At 44.1% G+C, this 15,433-nt stretch overlaps 1 protein-coding gene across 26 annotated transcripts in view; it reads left to right on the top strand.

Annotated features, from left to right (window-relative positions):
* Positions 1 to 15,433, top strand: part of CAMTA1 (calmodulin binding transcription activator 1) — a 913,810-nt gene that overhangs the window by 821,199 nt on the left and 77,178 nt on the right. The window lies entirely within an intron of this gene.

The following is a 15,433-nucleotide window of genomic DNA, read 5'->3' as shown; positions in this document are numbered from 1 at the left end:
ACACTACATTGTTTAACACCCTTGATGACTCCTGCTACAAATACTACTGGAGGAAGAAGGCAGGGTTAATAAAATCTCTCATATGCCAAGTAAGCTCACCAAAGGGAAAGTCCATTTCCAACTTACTTAGTCACACAAGGATCTCAGGTGTGAGCAATTATTCCCATAATATATCTCTTATTGGCAGTTTTAGAATGGCTTTAGGATTTCTGTCTCCTAAGCAGCTTGTATTCAGCTTGGTAAAATCTAAAAAGAAAAACAGAACAGATTTAACCAGTACATATGTTTCCTTTGTGCAATCCTGCAGATGCCTGCAAACCTATTCCTATTTGTGTCTTCAATCACTTTTCTTAAGGAGATGAGTCTCTGGTTTTTGGCCATGCCACAAATCAGAAAATGATGGCTCAAATGATTCTATGATTGTGTTTTGAAGATTAATTTTCTAATGATGGGAGTCATGCAGTTCTCACAGGCTCTGCCCTCATATGCTGTAGAGGCTGAAATTAACACGCAGGCCTCAGGGAGCAGAGAATACGCAGTCGGATATTCTCTATGGGGCATAGTGAGTACCAGGTTGTGGAATACATATATATGTGCAGAATTTACTGGGAGTCATCCACGTCAACGGGTTGCAAAGATTGAGACAAGGGACAAGGTGGCAATCCTGCCTCTGTGCCCAAAGGTTTGAACCAAACTGGGATTTAACAGAGAAGACTCTGATACTGGCTGTGCATGTGAAAGTGAAAATCCCACTGCCACTATCAGGAAAGATTAAACACAAACTTCTCCCCACTGCAGCAGCTTCTCAGGCAGAGCCGCTGCTCTCTGAGGGATCTTGCTTGTGCTCCTCCTGCATAATGGTTGTCCAGTCTGAGAGCATAAAACCATCTCTGGGCCAGGAAACCTCTTTGAAAACTGCCATCAATGGAAGTTATTGTTTAAGTAAAATTATTTTGTCCTCAGACATCAAGTTCTGGGGGCTAAGTGTGTCTGCTTCCTTGGGTGAGAGAAGGGCTCTCAAACCCCACACAAGGAACAATCTGAACCATGTAATTCTTTGGAGAACCTGTTACAGCCTCTGTGTCCCCAGGCTCTCAGCACAGTGCCAGTGCTGGTCACAGGCAGCATCCCATCCTCCCACTACTCTCACACATTGGGAAGAGTTTTGTCTCCCTCGCTCTGTCCTTCGTTGCTCTTCAGACTAATGCCCCAGCTCCCTTTCTTACTGTGGAGACCAGTGAGACCTCAGGCATCTCTTGTCTAATAAAAAAGCTGGGATCCCATCAAGATCAGGGCCTGGAAATCATGAACCCAGACGCTGGGATCCAACGAAGATTCAGCTCAGGGCCAGGAGACCATGAGCCCAAACACTGCGATTCCACCTGAGACCGAGACCAGATCATGCAGTTTGTGCTCCCAAACACTGCAATCCCCCGAGACTAGTGCACTACAGACCTTATGCCCAAACACTGTGAGCCTCCTAGGATCAAGACCAGTGCACGTACACAGCGCACCCCAATGCTGGGATCTCCCCAGAACTGAGACTTGTGCACAGGGATCTCTAGACCTAGAGAATGAACAGTGCTGTAGTAATATGGGAAACTGAAACTTAAGACTCTTAACCGTCTTTATTAGAGCAAGCTACGCTTGTTATTCAGACCCCGCTCCTGTAAGAAGGACTTACATAAACAGCGTTGCATTGTGCATCTCACTGACACATGACTAGTGAGAATGCTCTAGGAATAGGTCAGTAATGCCTGAGTCTGGACAGTGTCCCACCACAATTATTTACTCTGCTTTGGTCGCTTATTCCACTGTCAGGGACTCTGCACTTGAATCCTGCTGAACGCAAAGCTGCTAGTGCCAGATGAAGCGTTCTTTAACTACTCAGATGATATATCATTAAGGAAAACTCCACTCAGGTTGATGACTTGTCACTGGTGGATGCTGCGTTCAAGGCAGATGATGATACAATTAACTCTGAACCTGCCAATGATTGGTTTTGCTAGTTGGGTCTCAAAGCAGTGGAAGGGAGTGCAGCTTCACTACATAAGCTTTCCTCCCCAAGGAAATCTCCATGCCCATCAGGATAATAGGATATAAGGTTTAGCAAAAGATCATGTCACATCTTGGATTGTAGTTTTGTGTTCCAGGAGACAGTATCTGGCTTCAGTTTCTGCCTGTTAGGACGTTGGAGAGATGTGAATTTTGCAGAGAGTATTTACAAACATTTAATATCACCCAGCAAAGTTAATTCGAAGGAAGCACTCAACAGAATTTGATGTAAACATGGAAGAACTCCCTTCCCCTGGCCACTTCTTCTCATGGCAGTTAGGAGATTGGCACTTGTGAAGTTTGGTGGCTGAGCTGAAGCTGACATCTACCTGCTCTTTGAAGAGAACCTCTGCCACCATGCACTTGCGAACTCTGCACTACAGTTCCTAGGTCGCTTATCCTTGCGCTGAAAGTTCTTTTTACTGATCCACTATCAGATGGACTGGACTGTTTTTCTCTAGCCATTTTGAAATAGCAGCCCCCAGCTACATTCTGCAGCCCTCTCTGCAAGCTGGCCTGCAAGCTCACGTCTTTCTGATACCAGCAAAGAGCTCATCTGGTCCAGTGTAGGGAACCAGAAGGGGTCTCAACTGTGTTTCCAGTTGTCCCTTTATCCCTTATGAGCTGTGTTTCTACTCTCTATTATTGTGGTATTTAATGTGCACTTGGTTTTTATGCACTGTTTTCAAGAATGCCTTATTTTCATGCCTTCAGCTTGAGATGCAGGATGTTAAGGCACCTCTCTCTTGTTGTATGGTGTGGCTGTTGCCTCAGAGAGTATTTTACTGAGAGTCATCAGTGTGCTTGCTGTGATAGGTTCCCTCCGGTGCAACCTGGAACTGGGGTGCCGCTGAGCCTCTGTCTTAACAACCTGGGCTCCCTCTCACACTGTGATTATGTGACAAGCTGCAACCCCCCTCCAGGTCCTGCACTCACACAAACATTCACAGGCAGGGACACACCAGCTGAGTTACATGAATACTTTTGCCAGCCACTCATGAACCAGTAGTAGAGAGGTCCCAGCCAGTTCCCCACAGCTCCCCAGCCTCGGACCCAGAACTGGACCGTCTTGCCCAGGTCAGAAGCCTGACGGGTGTAAGTTTGTGACCCAGTCCGCCCCTCCCTCAATGTGGAGAGGACAATGCACTAGCCCCTGTTCCTAAGCAGATTTTCCTTTACACTTCAAACAACAGTTTTAGGTTATAGATATATAGATAGATGGATAGATTTATTAACTATAGAAAGATCGATTTTAAGGGATTATAAGTAATAGCATACAGTTGGTTACCTAAGAAATAAAACAAATTTGCAATCTGAGTTCTATTAACTAGACAGGATTTGAATCCTCCATACACAGGTTGGAACTCCTTTCCAGGATGGGACAACCCTCCCCCATTCAAAGTCTTTATCCTCCAGACGTGCTTCCAGGTGTTGAGGGGGGGAATAGGAGTGAAGCCAAGTGATGATGTCACTTCCCCATTTTATAGCTTCTTCCAGCTTATTGGAAGGATCCTTTGCTGTGATTTGAGTCCAACAGCCTCCATTGTGTCCGTGCTCTCTCCAAGAGGTTTCCATTGTATAGTTCCTGGGGTAATCCTTGTGAGTGCGTGTATTCCTCTTAATGGCCATCTACATCTCGTGACCCAGTTGAAGAAAATTGTTGATACCCGTGACCCAACATAATTATATCTTTTGACTAGAGTTTTCATAAAATCATAATATTGCAAAACATTCCAGCTTAATCCACTTTACATAACTAACCACTAGCCTTAGTAAGCCTAGGGTAAGGAGTGTGGGAGATGGCCCAGGAGAGGGCAGAGGGTGGGGGCTCTGGCTGGGGGTGAGGGCTCTGGGGTGGAGCTGGGATAAGGGGCTCAGGGTGCAGGAGGGGGCTAAGGACTGGGGCAGAGGGTTGGGATGTGGGGGGCTCTGGCTGGGGGGTTGGGCTCTGGGGTGGGTCAGGGGATGAGCAGTTTGGGGTGCAGGCAGGCTGCCCCAGGGCTGGGGCCAGAGGACTCCCCCCAGCCCTCTCCCCACCAGCAGCAGCTAGCTCCGGGGAAGGGGCCTCTCTCTCCCCCTTCTGGCAGGCAGCACAGAGCTCCGGGGGAAGGACCTTTCTCCCCCTCTGCACGGAGCTCCGGGGGAAGGGTCCCTCTCTCCCCACCAGAAGCAGTGAGCTCTGGGGACGGGGGAGAAGCCCACAGCAGCCCTGCAAGATCCAACTTGCTCCCCTCCCAGTTCCCACCCACCCCTACCTCTCTCTCTCCAGGTCCCTGCTGCATGGCCCTTTAGAGCTGCTGTGCAGCAACGGTCGTTATAATTTGAATCAGCAAGGCGACCCAGTGCCTGACATTCCGCAACCCAGTACTGGGTCGTGACCCGTACTTTGAAAAACACTGATCTACACTGTCTGGTGTCTTCATTATTGTACCTGAAAGGCTGCATATGGGTGTTCCCAACCTCAGTAACACATACATAGCAAAACTTCATAACTTCACATCATAATTTTGTACAAAACACATCATAATTATATCACCCTGGTAGATGTGGGAGGTGCCAGGGTGTTACTTTAGGGTACAGAGTGTCAAACTTGCAAACATAGAAAGTCATGATCCCTGACCCATGAAAGTTACAAAAGCAATCAGAAGGACTGTCTAAGTCAAATGCATCACATAAGGGACATGGTGCAGGGTTTTCTTTTAAATCAACTTTTGGTGCATTAATATTGAAAGGTTTTATAGATCAAGTGTGTGTTTTGATTAAAAAATGAATGATTCAATTTAAAGAACCCACAAGATTTGTGGAAGGTTGTGGAATCCCCACCATTGGGAATTTTTAAAAGCAGGTTGGACAAACACCTGTCAGGGATGGTCTAGATAATACTTAATCCTGCCTTGAGTGCAGGGGACTGGACTAGATGACCTCTCAAGGTCCCTTCCAGTTCTAGAATTCTAAGATACTAAAATGCTATAGATAAAGAAACAGATGTGTTAAACTCTTCCCAATAGATGGCCTAGAACAAACCGTAGGCAGAGGCAAGGCTGTAGTGTAGCTGAAGAGAAGAGGTAAGGAACTATTTATTTCTTTTGAGGTGATCTATTTTGCTCATAACAGTGTAACTGAAGATGAGAGAACTGACACTCTTTGAGGACAAAGCCACCGTTATCCTGCACAATATCCTTATCCATGTGGTGACATTTGGAATTTGTTCCAATTTGCAGGATTTTGATTTGATGATTAAAAAACAGCTGCTTTCTGCACTTGACTGAGCCCAAGTTCTAGGACAGCAGTCCCCAAACTTTTGAGGGCCACACCCCCATGCTCCTGAGCTAGGAGCAGGGCCGTGGGGCGGGCAGGGGAGATGCAGACAGGGGTAAAGGGGCTACAGTTGGAGGTGGGAGCGGAGACAGTTTTTCCTTTTCTGTATCAGTCCTGGCTTCTTCCTGAGATAACTACACATCAAGACTGTGACATGCGTTCAGTCATTAGGACACTGATGTTCCATTACAAAGGCCTTCTTCAGACATGCTGGGGCGGGAGGGCTTAGCCTTAGGCTCCCCTCAGTCTGACACCCTGGCAGCGCTGACGCTTGCTTTCACTGTGATATGAGCGTTGACGTTTCCCAGACACCTTTATAGTAGTTATATTTTGCCTATGTCTGAAGTTAGCAACGGAACTTGGGAACCACTGAAATGCCTCCGTTTGTCTGTGCAGTGTCACTAAGCTGTCTCCTATAGCAGGACTGTGGTGCTGGCAAAGAACAGAATTACAAACCCTTTGCTTACAGGCAGCTCAACAGGCCATCAGTTCCCCAAAAGAAGGGGCTAGTCCTAGAACACAGTTAAAACAAGGAATGACACTCGCACCACATGGGGAAAAGGAAAGGACCAATTTCCTCCCAGCTGGACACCTTGTACTCTTCTCTTACCTCTATGTAGGGGAGTGTGACAGGGCCCCTTTTCTTCTGTCTCTGCTGGGCTCACAAAGTCACTCGAGATCCTGGATTTTGTGACCAGTGATGCACCTTCTTCTTAGGTTTGTTCCCACCACTGTTTCACCACATACAAATAACCCTTTACCAGCTGCAGACAGGAGGGGAGAGCTACCACCCTGCTTCCATCCCCTGCCTTTTCTCCTGCCCTCCCCTGGCCTCCTTCCCCAAGGCTTTTATGCAGTCCCAGGCTAACTAGGTAGCAGCTGTCTCCTTCTCCCCAATTAGGGCCAGGCTATCTCCAGCCCACTCTAATTTGTTCCCCTAACAAGGAGCTGGCGTGACTGAGAGCTGAATCTGTCACCCTTTGCCCAGCACCCTGTCACACACTAGATAACCAATCCCTGTGCCTGTTACAGGCAATATAAACTGTTGAATGAGAGGTTCCCTTGTAAGGAGAGTTTGCCCACTGAATGTCTGAGATATGGGAGGGGAGGAGAACAAGATTGAAAGTGCATGTGGTGAAAAAGAAAGAGATTATGTGCATTTGTGCCTGAGAGACCATGAAAGCGTGCTAGGTAGCACTGCTCATGGGGTAGCTGAAGCAGCACCCTGTGGTAGCAACTTTGACATTTCTTAGCCAAACTGGTGTGGCATTACATAGCTTGATAATAGTGATTTGTGTAATGTATCTGGTAATAACACTGGTGAATGTTCACCTCAGTAGTCATTCAGGAACTGCTTCTCTCAGTAATATGTTTGCACTCTTGGAATTCAGATGGCATTGCCTTGTGGAGCATGTATGTACAACATTGAGCGGTTTCTCTGAAAGCAAGAATATTCACTGAATATACACTTAGCATGTAATCCTATACTGGCTCCTGGGGATGGTTATGGGACCCTACAATGTGGTGTTTTGGGGCTCTGGAATAATGGTAACCTCTGAGTTTGCTGTTTGGACTCTTAACTGATTACAGATATTCTAGATTCAGAATTCCTGCTCCCTTTATACAATGGAGTAACCCTGCTCCCCTGTTGCCCAGCAAACTTTGGTTTGACACACAAACCTACTATCTGTCTAACACATTTGAAATGAGCAGTTGCTTTTGTGCTGTCAGAGTCCGCGCTCCTCTCTTCATGTGGATGGATGCAAATTTCACTTTATACTTCTAAATCTTAAATTTTGTAATTTAATTGGTTCATCTTATGCACTTGCTGAAAATTTGATGTCTGTACAACAGGGATGCTCCTTATAGGAATGTAATGTATATATTTTATGTAAATATTGCTTTTTGTTATGGAGCTACTGTTAGCTGTAGTATGCACATGAGATTCATATAAAATATTAAGTTTAAAACAGCAACTTTTTGTATTCATGCCATTCTGCTTGGTATTTCCATTTTATGTCAGGTCAGTCAGCGTGGATGCTCAGTGTTTATTTTTCTGCTAAGATCCATATTGTCTCTTTCATTCTTGTGTTGTTTGTGATCTTTTGGGGGCATGCGGCATGATAAGGTGTTTTTTTTCTGGACATCTTTATATTATTTATTTTAATGAGTTTTCTGAGTTGACTTTTTTTCTATTTTTCTAAGCAAAGGCTATGTGGCAGAGTTGCAGCATGGACTATTTCATTTTGTATCCTGGATTTTGTCTTGTGAGTTTGTTTTGCTTCATATTCAGACATGATTTCCTCTGGAAAGTCTGTGTTTATTCTATGATTGATGATTAAAACATGCCACACTATTTAGAAAGGAATCTTTGCTGGAGCTGATCACATTTGTCCTGTCCTTACTGGTAATTCCTTTTTGGATTAACTAATGTGCTCCACATCACATTCCTTGGAATTTGCCCGTAGGAGCTTAATTATGTCAGGAGATACCTAACATAGATCAGCTCTGTACCACAAGTCAGTGGGAGTAGTGTCATTGATATCACTGGGAGCAGGATGAGATTCTGAATGCCTAAGGAGATAGACATAGTACAATAATCAAATGTAAGTATGTATTGCTGGGCCTGTTACTGTAAGTGAGTTTGGGGATATGAAGGTGAACAGGAATAATTTAAAGTGTGGTTATTTTTAAAGCACCAAAGAGATTGTCATCTCCTCTTTGTGAATCATTCTCACTCACTCAAGCATTCATGTAAGTTCAAAGAAATTGTATGATAAGAATTATCAACAAATACTTTCTCCAGAGATCCAGTGAATGCAGGCAGTCTGTAAATGGGAGGCGAAAGCAGACAGGACTAGGGAAACGGGGTAAGAAGTTGGATTTTGTGTGTTTGCTTCAAAAGCAAAAATCTGCCAGTTTTACTTTTAAGGTTTTAAGTGGAGTGTGAGACTTTCTGCTGACAGTAATACAATATGTGACACCAAAAATGCTTTTTCTGAGAGGGTTCAATTGTTTGTGGGAGTGATATTGTCCAAAGAGTCAGTCTACACTAAGGACACTTTCTGAAAATATCCCAGTAGTGTTAGCAACTAAAGGATTTTTTAGAAAATGTCCTTAGTGTGGACAAGGCCTGGGGAGGCAGGGCAGCAGGCACCTGAAGTACTTTCCTGGTTGAGCCCCTTCGTCTTACTAAATTTTACACTAAGATGTTTGGAAAAAAATCTTCTGAGTTTTTAAGCTATAAACAACTGTTTCCTTATTACCTGTTTGTAGATTAAACCAGCCAATTTACTTTTTTGAAACAACTTTCTCCTTACCCCAACGTCTGGCTAAATCAAGTGATTTTCTCTGTTCAGTATGGTGTCTCATAGTAATAATCCCAGAAGCACAGGAAGTTCCCACTAGAACTGGGAGCTGGGGCAACCTACAGCCACAGCCAGGGGGTGAATCATCCTTTTCATAAGCAACATTGGAGGGGCCTGATGACTCAGCTCTACAGAAGACGTAAAGTGAGACGGTCACTCACAGCTCTGTAGGGCACAGAAATAAGATCATGCTTTAGAAAATGTTCACTCGCCCTTCCTTTGCTTCTCCAAAATCACATTTAATAAAATAAAATAAACCAATTGTTGTTATTAATCCCAGTACTACCTTACACATATATGGGCTTCCCAGCCATAGAACGCCACAAAGAGCATCACTGCTCAGAAGGTTGAATATCAGATCAAATGAAATCACTTGAAATCATTGTTTGTATTCACCTTTCTGGGTCGTTTATTCTCCTCTCCAGTTCTGCTGGTGATGGCTGTTCAATAGAGCAGATCTGAGGGTGGCTGTGCAGAAATGGGAGAGGGCGGGAATTTGATGGAAAGAACGAGGTTCTGTCATGCCTTCCTTTTGTCCTAATGATGGGGAAGCTCCTCTGTCTTGAGTGTGTGGGGCTGAGAGGTTCAGAGGCTGTGGAGGAGAGCATGGGATGAGTCTGGCATTGTCTCCCATGAAGCGGCAGGAGAAAATAATGCTGACTCTGCTGGCATTATTTTAGGCATTGTCTACACACACAAAAATTGAAGTTGTAATTCACTCCACAACTGATAGCAACAGTGAAAGCTGTAGTGTAGACAAGATGCAGTTGGTCAGATGACATGATGGTGCAAACACCTACATCCTGTTTATGCTACGTAGTACTACTACTTATGGTGAACTGTGTGTCCAATTTTTGCTAGTGGAGATACAGCCCCACACTGATTCCTCCTGCATGTGGATTTGGAGCAGCAGCCACTGGGGAGAGGTCTGTGCTGCATGGAGCATTTTACAGACTGTAAACAAAACCCTCAGGCCTCTGTAGGTGCCCTGGGATTCACAGATTTGGAGGGGCCTCAGCCCTCTCTACAGGGAAGCAAACTATGCTTCCCACGCTGCCTGGTTGAGTAGGAGGGAACTTGCTGAGTTGAAATTCACTAATTTTCCTGGCCTGACATGAGGGATGGTGTGGGGCATATGTGTTCTCCTCTTTCATTTAGAGTCATAAAGTCTTAAGAGTTTAAGGCCAGAAGGGACCACTAGATCAGTCTGACCTCCTGTGTATCCCAGGTCACCAACATCACCCAGCACTCTCACGTGCAGTACTACTTCTCTTCTTTCCTATTTACTCCTCTTTCCCTCATTTTTAAATCATTCACCCGGGTATTTTAAATAGAGGCAGGCCTATTCACAAATATCCAGAAACCCATTCATACACAGTTCACGTAGTGGATGATTAACTGATGACATAAAAAACTGTTAACCAAGTTGAGTGAATTTAACGGCTGGTACCAGCTGACACATGCATTACTTCGATTTATGTCTTTTTAGAAAAAAATAAGTTCGTGTCAGTGTGACTCTTCTTAAGTAAACATGATCATGCCTGACATGAAATACATTTTGCTACAGTATCAGAGCGGTCGCCGTGTTTGTCTGTATCCACAAAATCCACGAGGAGTCCGGTAGCACTTTAAAGACTAACAGATTTATTTGGGCATAAGCTTTCGTGAGTAAAAACCCAAGTGTGTTAGTCTTTAAGGTGCCATCGGACTCCTCGTTGATTTTGCTGCAGTTAACTCAGTTTGAGGATGAGTAATCATTAGAGAAATTAAGTTTGAGGAGAGGTGGGAATCCATTGTCTTATCTCTTTACTATGTAAAGGCTCTTATGTCTTGAAGTAGCCAGTCTCGTATTTCTTGGAACTAGTTTAGCAGTTTGAGTGATATCTCACCACAGCACATTCATCTATGGTCACAGTGTTAATGACCTGGGTAATAACTAGAAATTATTATAACAAACAATAGATTAGGAGAATTACGAGGGCATTTCAATGCTGATTTATTTATTCAAGCAAGTAGATTCCATCAAACAACAAATACCATTTTAGCATTGATTTATCATTGATTTTATTAAGAGTAAGTACTGTTGCTAACTCTGCATCTTTGTGCTTTAACTATCCTCCTACCAACAGGGGTATCTGTGTCCTCTGTTCTTTCAAAGATCCATGCACATTCTGAAAGAAGCGATTTACAATAATGGTGATTTTCCCAGATGGATCTTGCAGGAAAAATAATGGTTTTAATAAAGATAGAGATTAGATGGTTCTTCCTTTCTTTTAGTCTATTGATAACAAATACAAATACTTGGATGACACCAGTTGCATAAGCACCACATCCAAGAGGGACCCCTTCCACATCATAGTCCTTTGTCACTTGGCCCCTTATTTGTGATGTGCTAATTCAGGGGTGGGAAAACTATGGCAAATTGGAGATTGATCCTGCTTTACTTTGGGGCTGAATTTGGCCTGAATTGAGTACTTGAGCTATAACAAGAAACTGTCAGAAAAAGGAAAATTCCTTCTTTCCCATTTTTCACTGTGTGCCGGATGCTAGAAAAGAGAAGTAGAATTGCACAGGAAGGGAAGCATCAAGTGGGACCATGTATTTATTCTCGAAGTGTTTATTAAAATCATAAATTTCCTGCCAGATTGCTCTAGGATAATCACCACTGTGAGCTAACACATAGAATAACTAAATCCAGATCTAGTTTAAAGCAGCTTTAAAAGCTTCAGAGAGCTGGTACAGGAGAGTTTGGTTTGCCTTTTTCCTTTTCACTTGAAGAACTTGTCTGTCTGTCTCTCCTCTCACCCCCACTATCTGTAATTTAGGCTGTATTAAACATGTAGTCTGAAGTGAGTTGTCATTATGTGAACATTTTTAGTTAACTAAGGGCGGGTCTACACTACAGCTGGGATCGACGCTCCGAGATTGATCCACTGGCGGTTGATTTAGCAGGTCTAGTGAAGACCCGCCAAATCGACAACAGATCGCTCTCCAGTCGACCCCTGTACTCTACCCCCGACGAGAAGAGTTAGGTAAGTCGATGGGAGAGTTTCTCCCGTCAACCCCCTGCAGCGTAGACCCCGCAGTAACTCAACCTAAGGAGTTGCGTAGCGTAGGTCGACTTACTGTGGTAGTGTGGACATAGCCTTAGACTTTATAAAAATTACGATTAGCAAGTCTCAAACTTTCACAGTGATAGCACACATTCCCTCCCACCCACTGTACGTTAAAGCAATCTCACATGGAAAAGGAAGATTAGGAAAGTATTGTATTTTTATCTGTCCTGAATATGATTTAGCAGCCCCTATCATATTAACAGCCAGGTCTCCACACTACACAACATGAGAACTACTGCTTTCAAAAACTGTCAGGGAATTTTCCATTAGCTTAAACTAATGGTTTCCAAAGAAACATGGTTTGTGTTTTTGGAAACTGTTGGACTTATATTGTTTGCTCCCAGTTCTAACAAATTTATTACCTAATAAAATAGAAATTAAATGAGCTGCTGGGACTAACTCTGGTATTTTACGTAAAAGCATTTTCTATATCTCCCCTCAGGTGAGCCCACTAATGGGTATCATGCCACATATTGACTGTTTCTACAGAAGCACAAATTATATTGCTGAGTACCTAAAACTGACAATACCTACATTTGGTGGTGGTCTCATTTTAAGGGTGTGTATGGGGCCTAATGCAAAGCCCATTGAAGTTAATGGGATTCTTTCCATCGACTTCAGTGGGCTTTGGATCAGATCCATAGAGACAAAAGCCAGGTACTACCTAAAACTTAGCTATGTCACTCAAGGGAGTGGAAAATTCACCCCCCAAGAGACTTAGTTAAGCTGATGTAAGCCCCGTGCAGACACTGCTAGGTCAACGGAAGAATTATTCCATTGCCCTACTGCCTCTCAAGGGGGTGGATTCATTACAGTGATGGAAAAAATCCTTCCATTGCTGTGGTAAGTGTTTACCCTACAGCAGCACAGCTGCAGTTGTAGCACTTGTTGTGTAGACGTACCCTAACACTCCTGTTTATCTAGCAGTATCTGCAGTATGTTCCATCTTTCTATCTGAGATGGATGAGACATTTTCAAAATGTATGGGGAAGGAAGTTAGTAAACATTTTAATTCGTTTCAGAGTAACAGCCGTGTTAGTCTGTATCCGCAAAAAGAAGAACAGGAGTACTTGTGGCACCTTAGAGACTAACAAATTTATTAGAGCATAAGCTTTCGTGGACTACAGCCCACTGTACCTAATAGGTTCCATTCTATATGCATCCGAAGAAGTGGGCTGTAGTCCACGAAAGCTTATGCTCTAATAAATTTGTTAGTCTCTAAGGTGCCACAAGTCCTCCTGTTCTTCATTTTAATTCGTGATTTTTAGAAGTGAAATACAATACAGCTACAAAGAACTACACATATAGAGACTAATACACTAAGACAGCAAGACTGGCGTTCCAAGATATGTAAGAGGTATTCTAGGAAGAAGGTGTCACAGTTTGGGGTAACTGCACCTGTATATTCCCCTTCTGTGGTCCAGCAAGGGCACCCATTTATAGGCTTCCAGCTCCCTAGCCATCACCTCTCTTGGGCAAAGACACGTGTCTTTCTCCCTCCTGACTGGAGCATTCCCAGGTTGCACAGTTCCCTGCCTACACTGTGAATTCCCCAGCAAGTCAAACTGCCTCAGTAGGCCTGCTTTGCCTTCTCCTCAGAGGCTGTAAACACTGTAAGGCAGAACCTCAGAGTTACGAACACCTCCAGAATGGATGTTGTTTGTAACTCTGAAATGTTTGTAACTCCGAACAAAACATTATGGTTGTTTTTTCAAAAGTTTACAACTGAACAGTGACTTAATACAGCTTTGAAACTTAGTACTAAGAAGAAGAAAAATGCTTTCTCTTTATTTTTTTTAGTAGTTTTTGTTTAACACTATACTGTATTTTTTTTTGTCTTGTGCCTCTTAAATTACAGATGAAAATGACTAATATAGCCCCAATCCTGCAAACACTTATGCATATGTTAACTTAACTGGTTAAGACTAGATAATATAATAGTCTCTTCTGGCCTTAAACTCTATGAATCTGTGAAACTTTACTACCATTCTTCTCAGTAAAGTTAAACATGTGGGTGTCTGCAGGAGTGGGGCCTAGGTCCTTATGTCCCCCAGTGGCAGTGCTGCCTTCCAGCACTTCACTTTAGATACTATTCTGCAGCTCAGTATCACTCTTAGAATACACCTCTTCTACCCCGATAGAACGCTGTCCTCGGGAGCCAAAAAATCTTACCGCATTATAGGTGAAAGCGAACTTGCTTTGATCTGCCGGAGCGCACAGCCTCGCCCCCTGGAGTGCTGCTTTACCGCGTTATATCCAAATTCGTGTTATATCGGGGTAGAAGTGTACTTTTCCCGATCTTCAGCCTGAATTTCCCCTTTCTTCATTTCATTGTATTCTATATAGCATCTTATACCGTGCTCATCACTGTAGTATCTGAGGACTTTCTGATAGTGCATGAAGCAATTGACTACACATCTAAGGTTGGGTTTTTTTTCTCTCCCCAGGGAGAAGGATGTGGAGTGGAGTGTCCTGTTTTGGCAGGGTTTTAAGGGTTGGATTTTTTAAAATGTGTATGTTGCTATTTATATGTTAGAGCAGTTAAGGACAAAGAATTGCACCTTCCACTTGGAGTGGAAGGCGATGAGGTTGGTGATGGCATTTAGTTCCTGGGGGAGTTCATTCCACAGTCGTGGACCAGCCCCTGAGAATGTTTTATCTCCCACTGTTCTGTCTTCCTCCTATTACTCCTAGTTCTATCTCCTTTTCCTCTTTGGGGTTTGCACCGTCTTAGAGGTAAGCCCCACCTCAGCTCTCCTTCAGCCCAGCAATACAGCTCTGGCTCTTATTTTCCCAAAATCAATGTTTGTTGTGCTACCTATGATCAGGGAGTGATAGGAGTGCGAGATGGAGATGCTGTATTTGGGTCAGTCTGATGACAGAGCCAGCCTGGGATCTTCCCTTGCTCACACTGTTGGGGATGGTGTCTCTTATAGCTCCTATCCCACTGTAAGAGCTGTGTGTGGACTTAGCTAGGAGTTTGAGCAGGTAACCGATGCGAAAACAGGCCATGGGAGAACTGAGGGGAGTTCATGGAGTTTAAGGTCCCCAGCCTCTGTACTACAATGAGTCAGGGGGGACCTGGCTATTGCATAATCACAATGTGTAGTAGAGATGGGACTTTAATCAGTTCCTGGCTGCCCCAGCTTGCTCCCTGACTATTGGCAGGCTGTGCAAACAGACAAAGTCAGAGTTTCCCGCGGGTACAGCAGCTGGAGCAGTACATACAGCCCTAATTTACACCATACATATCCCCTGTCCCTTCACTCTCCAGGGCTGTTCCTATTGCTTGAATGTCTACACTCCAAAAAAGGTGTACTTAACTCAGGTTAAAATAGCAGTGAAGACAGGCAACTCAGCTGAGCAGCTCCCATTAAAGCCTATCCGAAGGGTGGCTCACTAGCCACATGTCTCTCTTCTACCTTTCATGTGTGGCTGGTGCAGCCCCCATTCTCCACCTACCAGACTGGAGAGGGGGAAGCTTAAGACCTCTGCCTTGCAGTGGGGTAGGGGCTTCTTGTCACTGGGGAAGGGGGTTTGGGGACCTGCCAGGACTTGGGGCTTCAGCAGGAGTGG

This window comes from Chrysemys picta, chromosome 21, assembly GCF_011386835.1.
Source record: "Chrysemys picta bellii isolate R12L10 chromosome 21, ASM1138683v2, whole genome shotgun sequence".
Taxonomy (NCBI): Eukaryota; Metazoa; Chordata; order Testudines; family Emydidae; genus Chrysemys; species Chrysemys picta.
The sequence above is the reverse complement of the archived record's forward strand: the minus strand, read 5'-3'. Positions and strand labels throughout refer to the sequence as shown.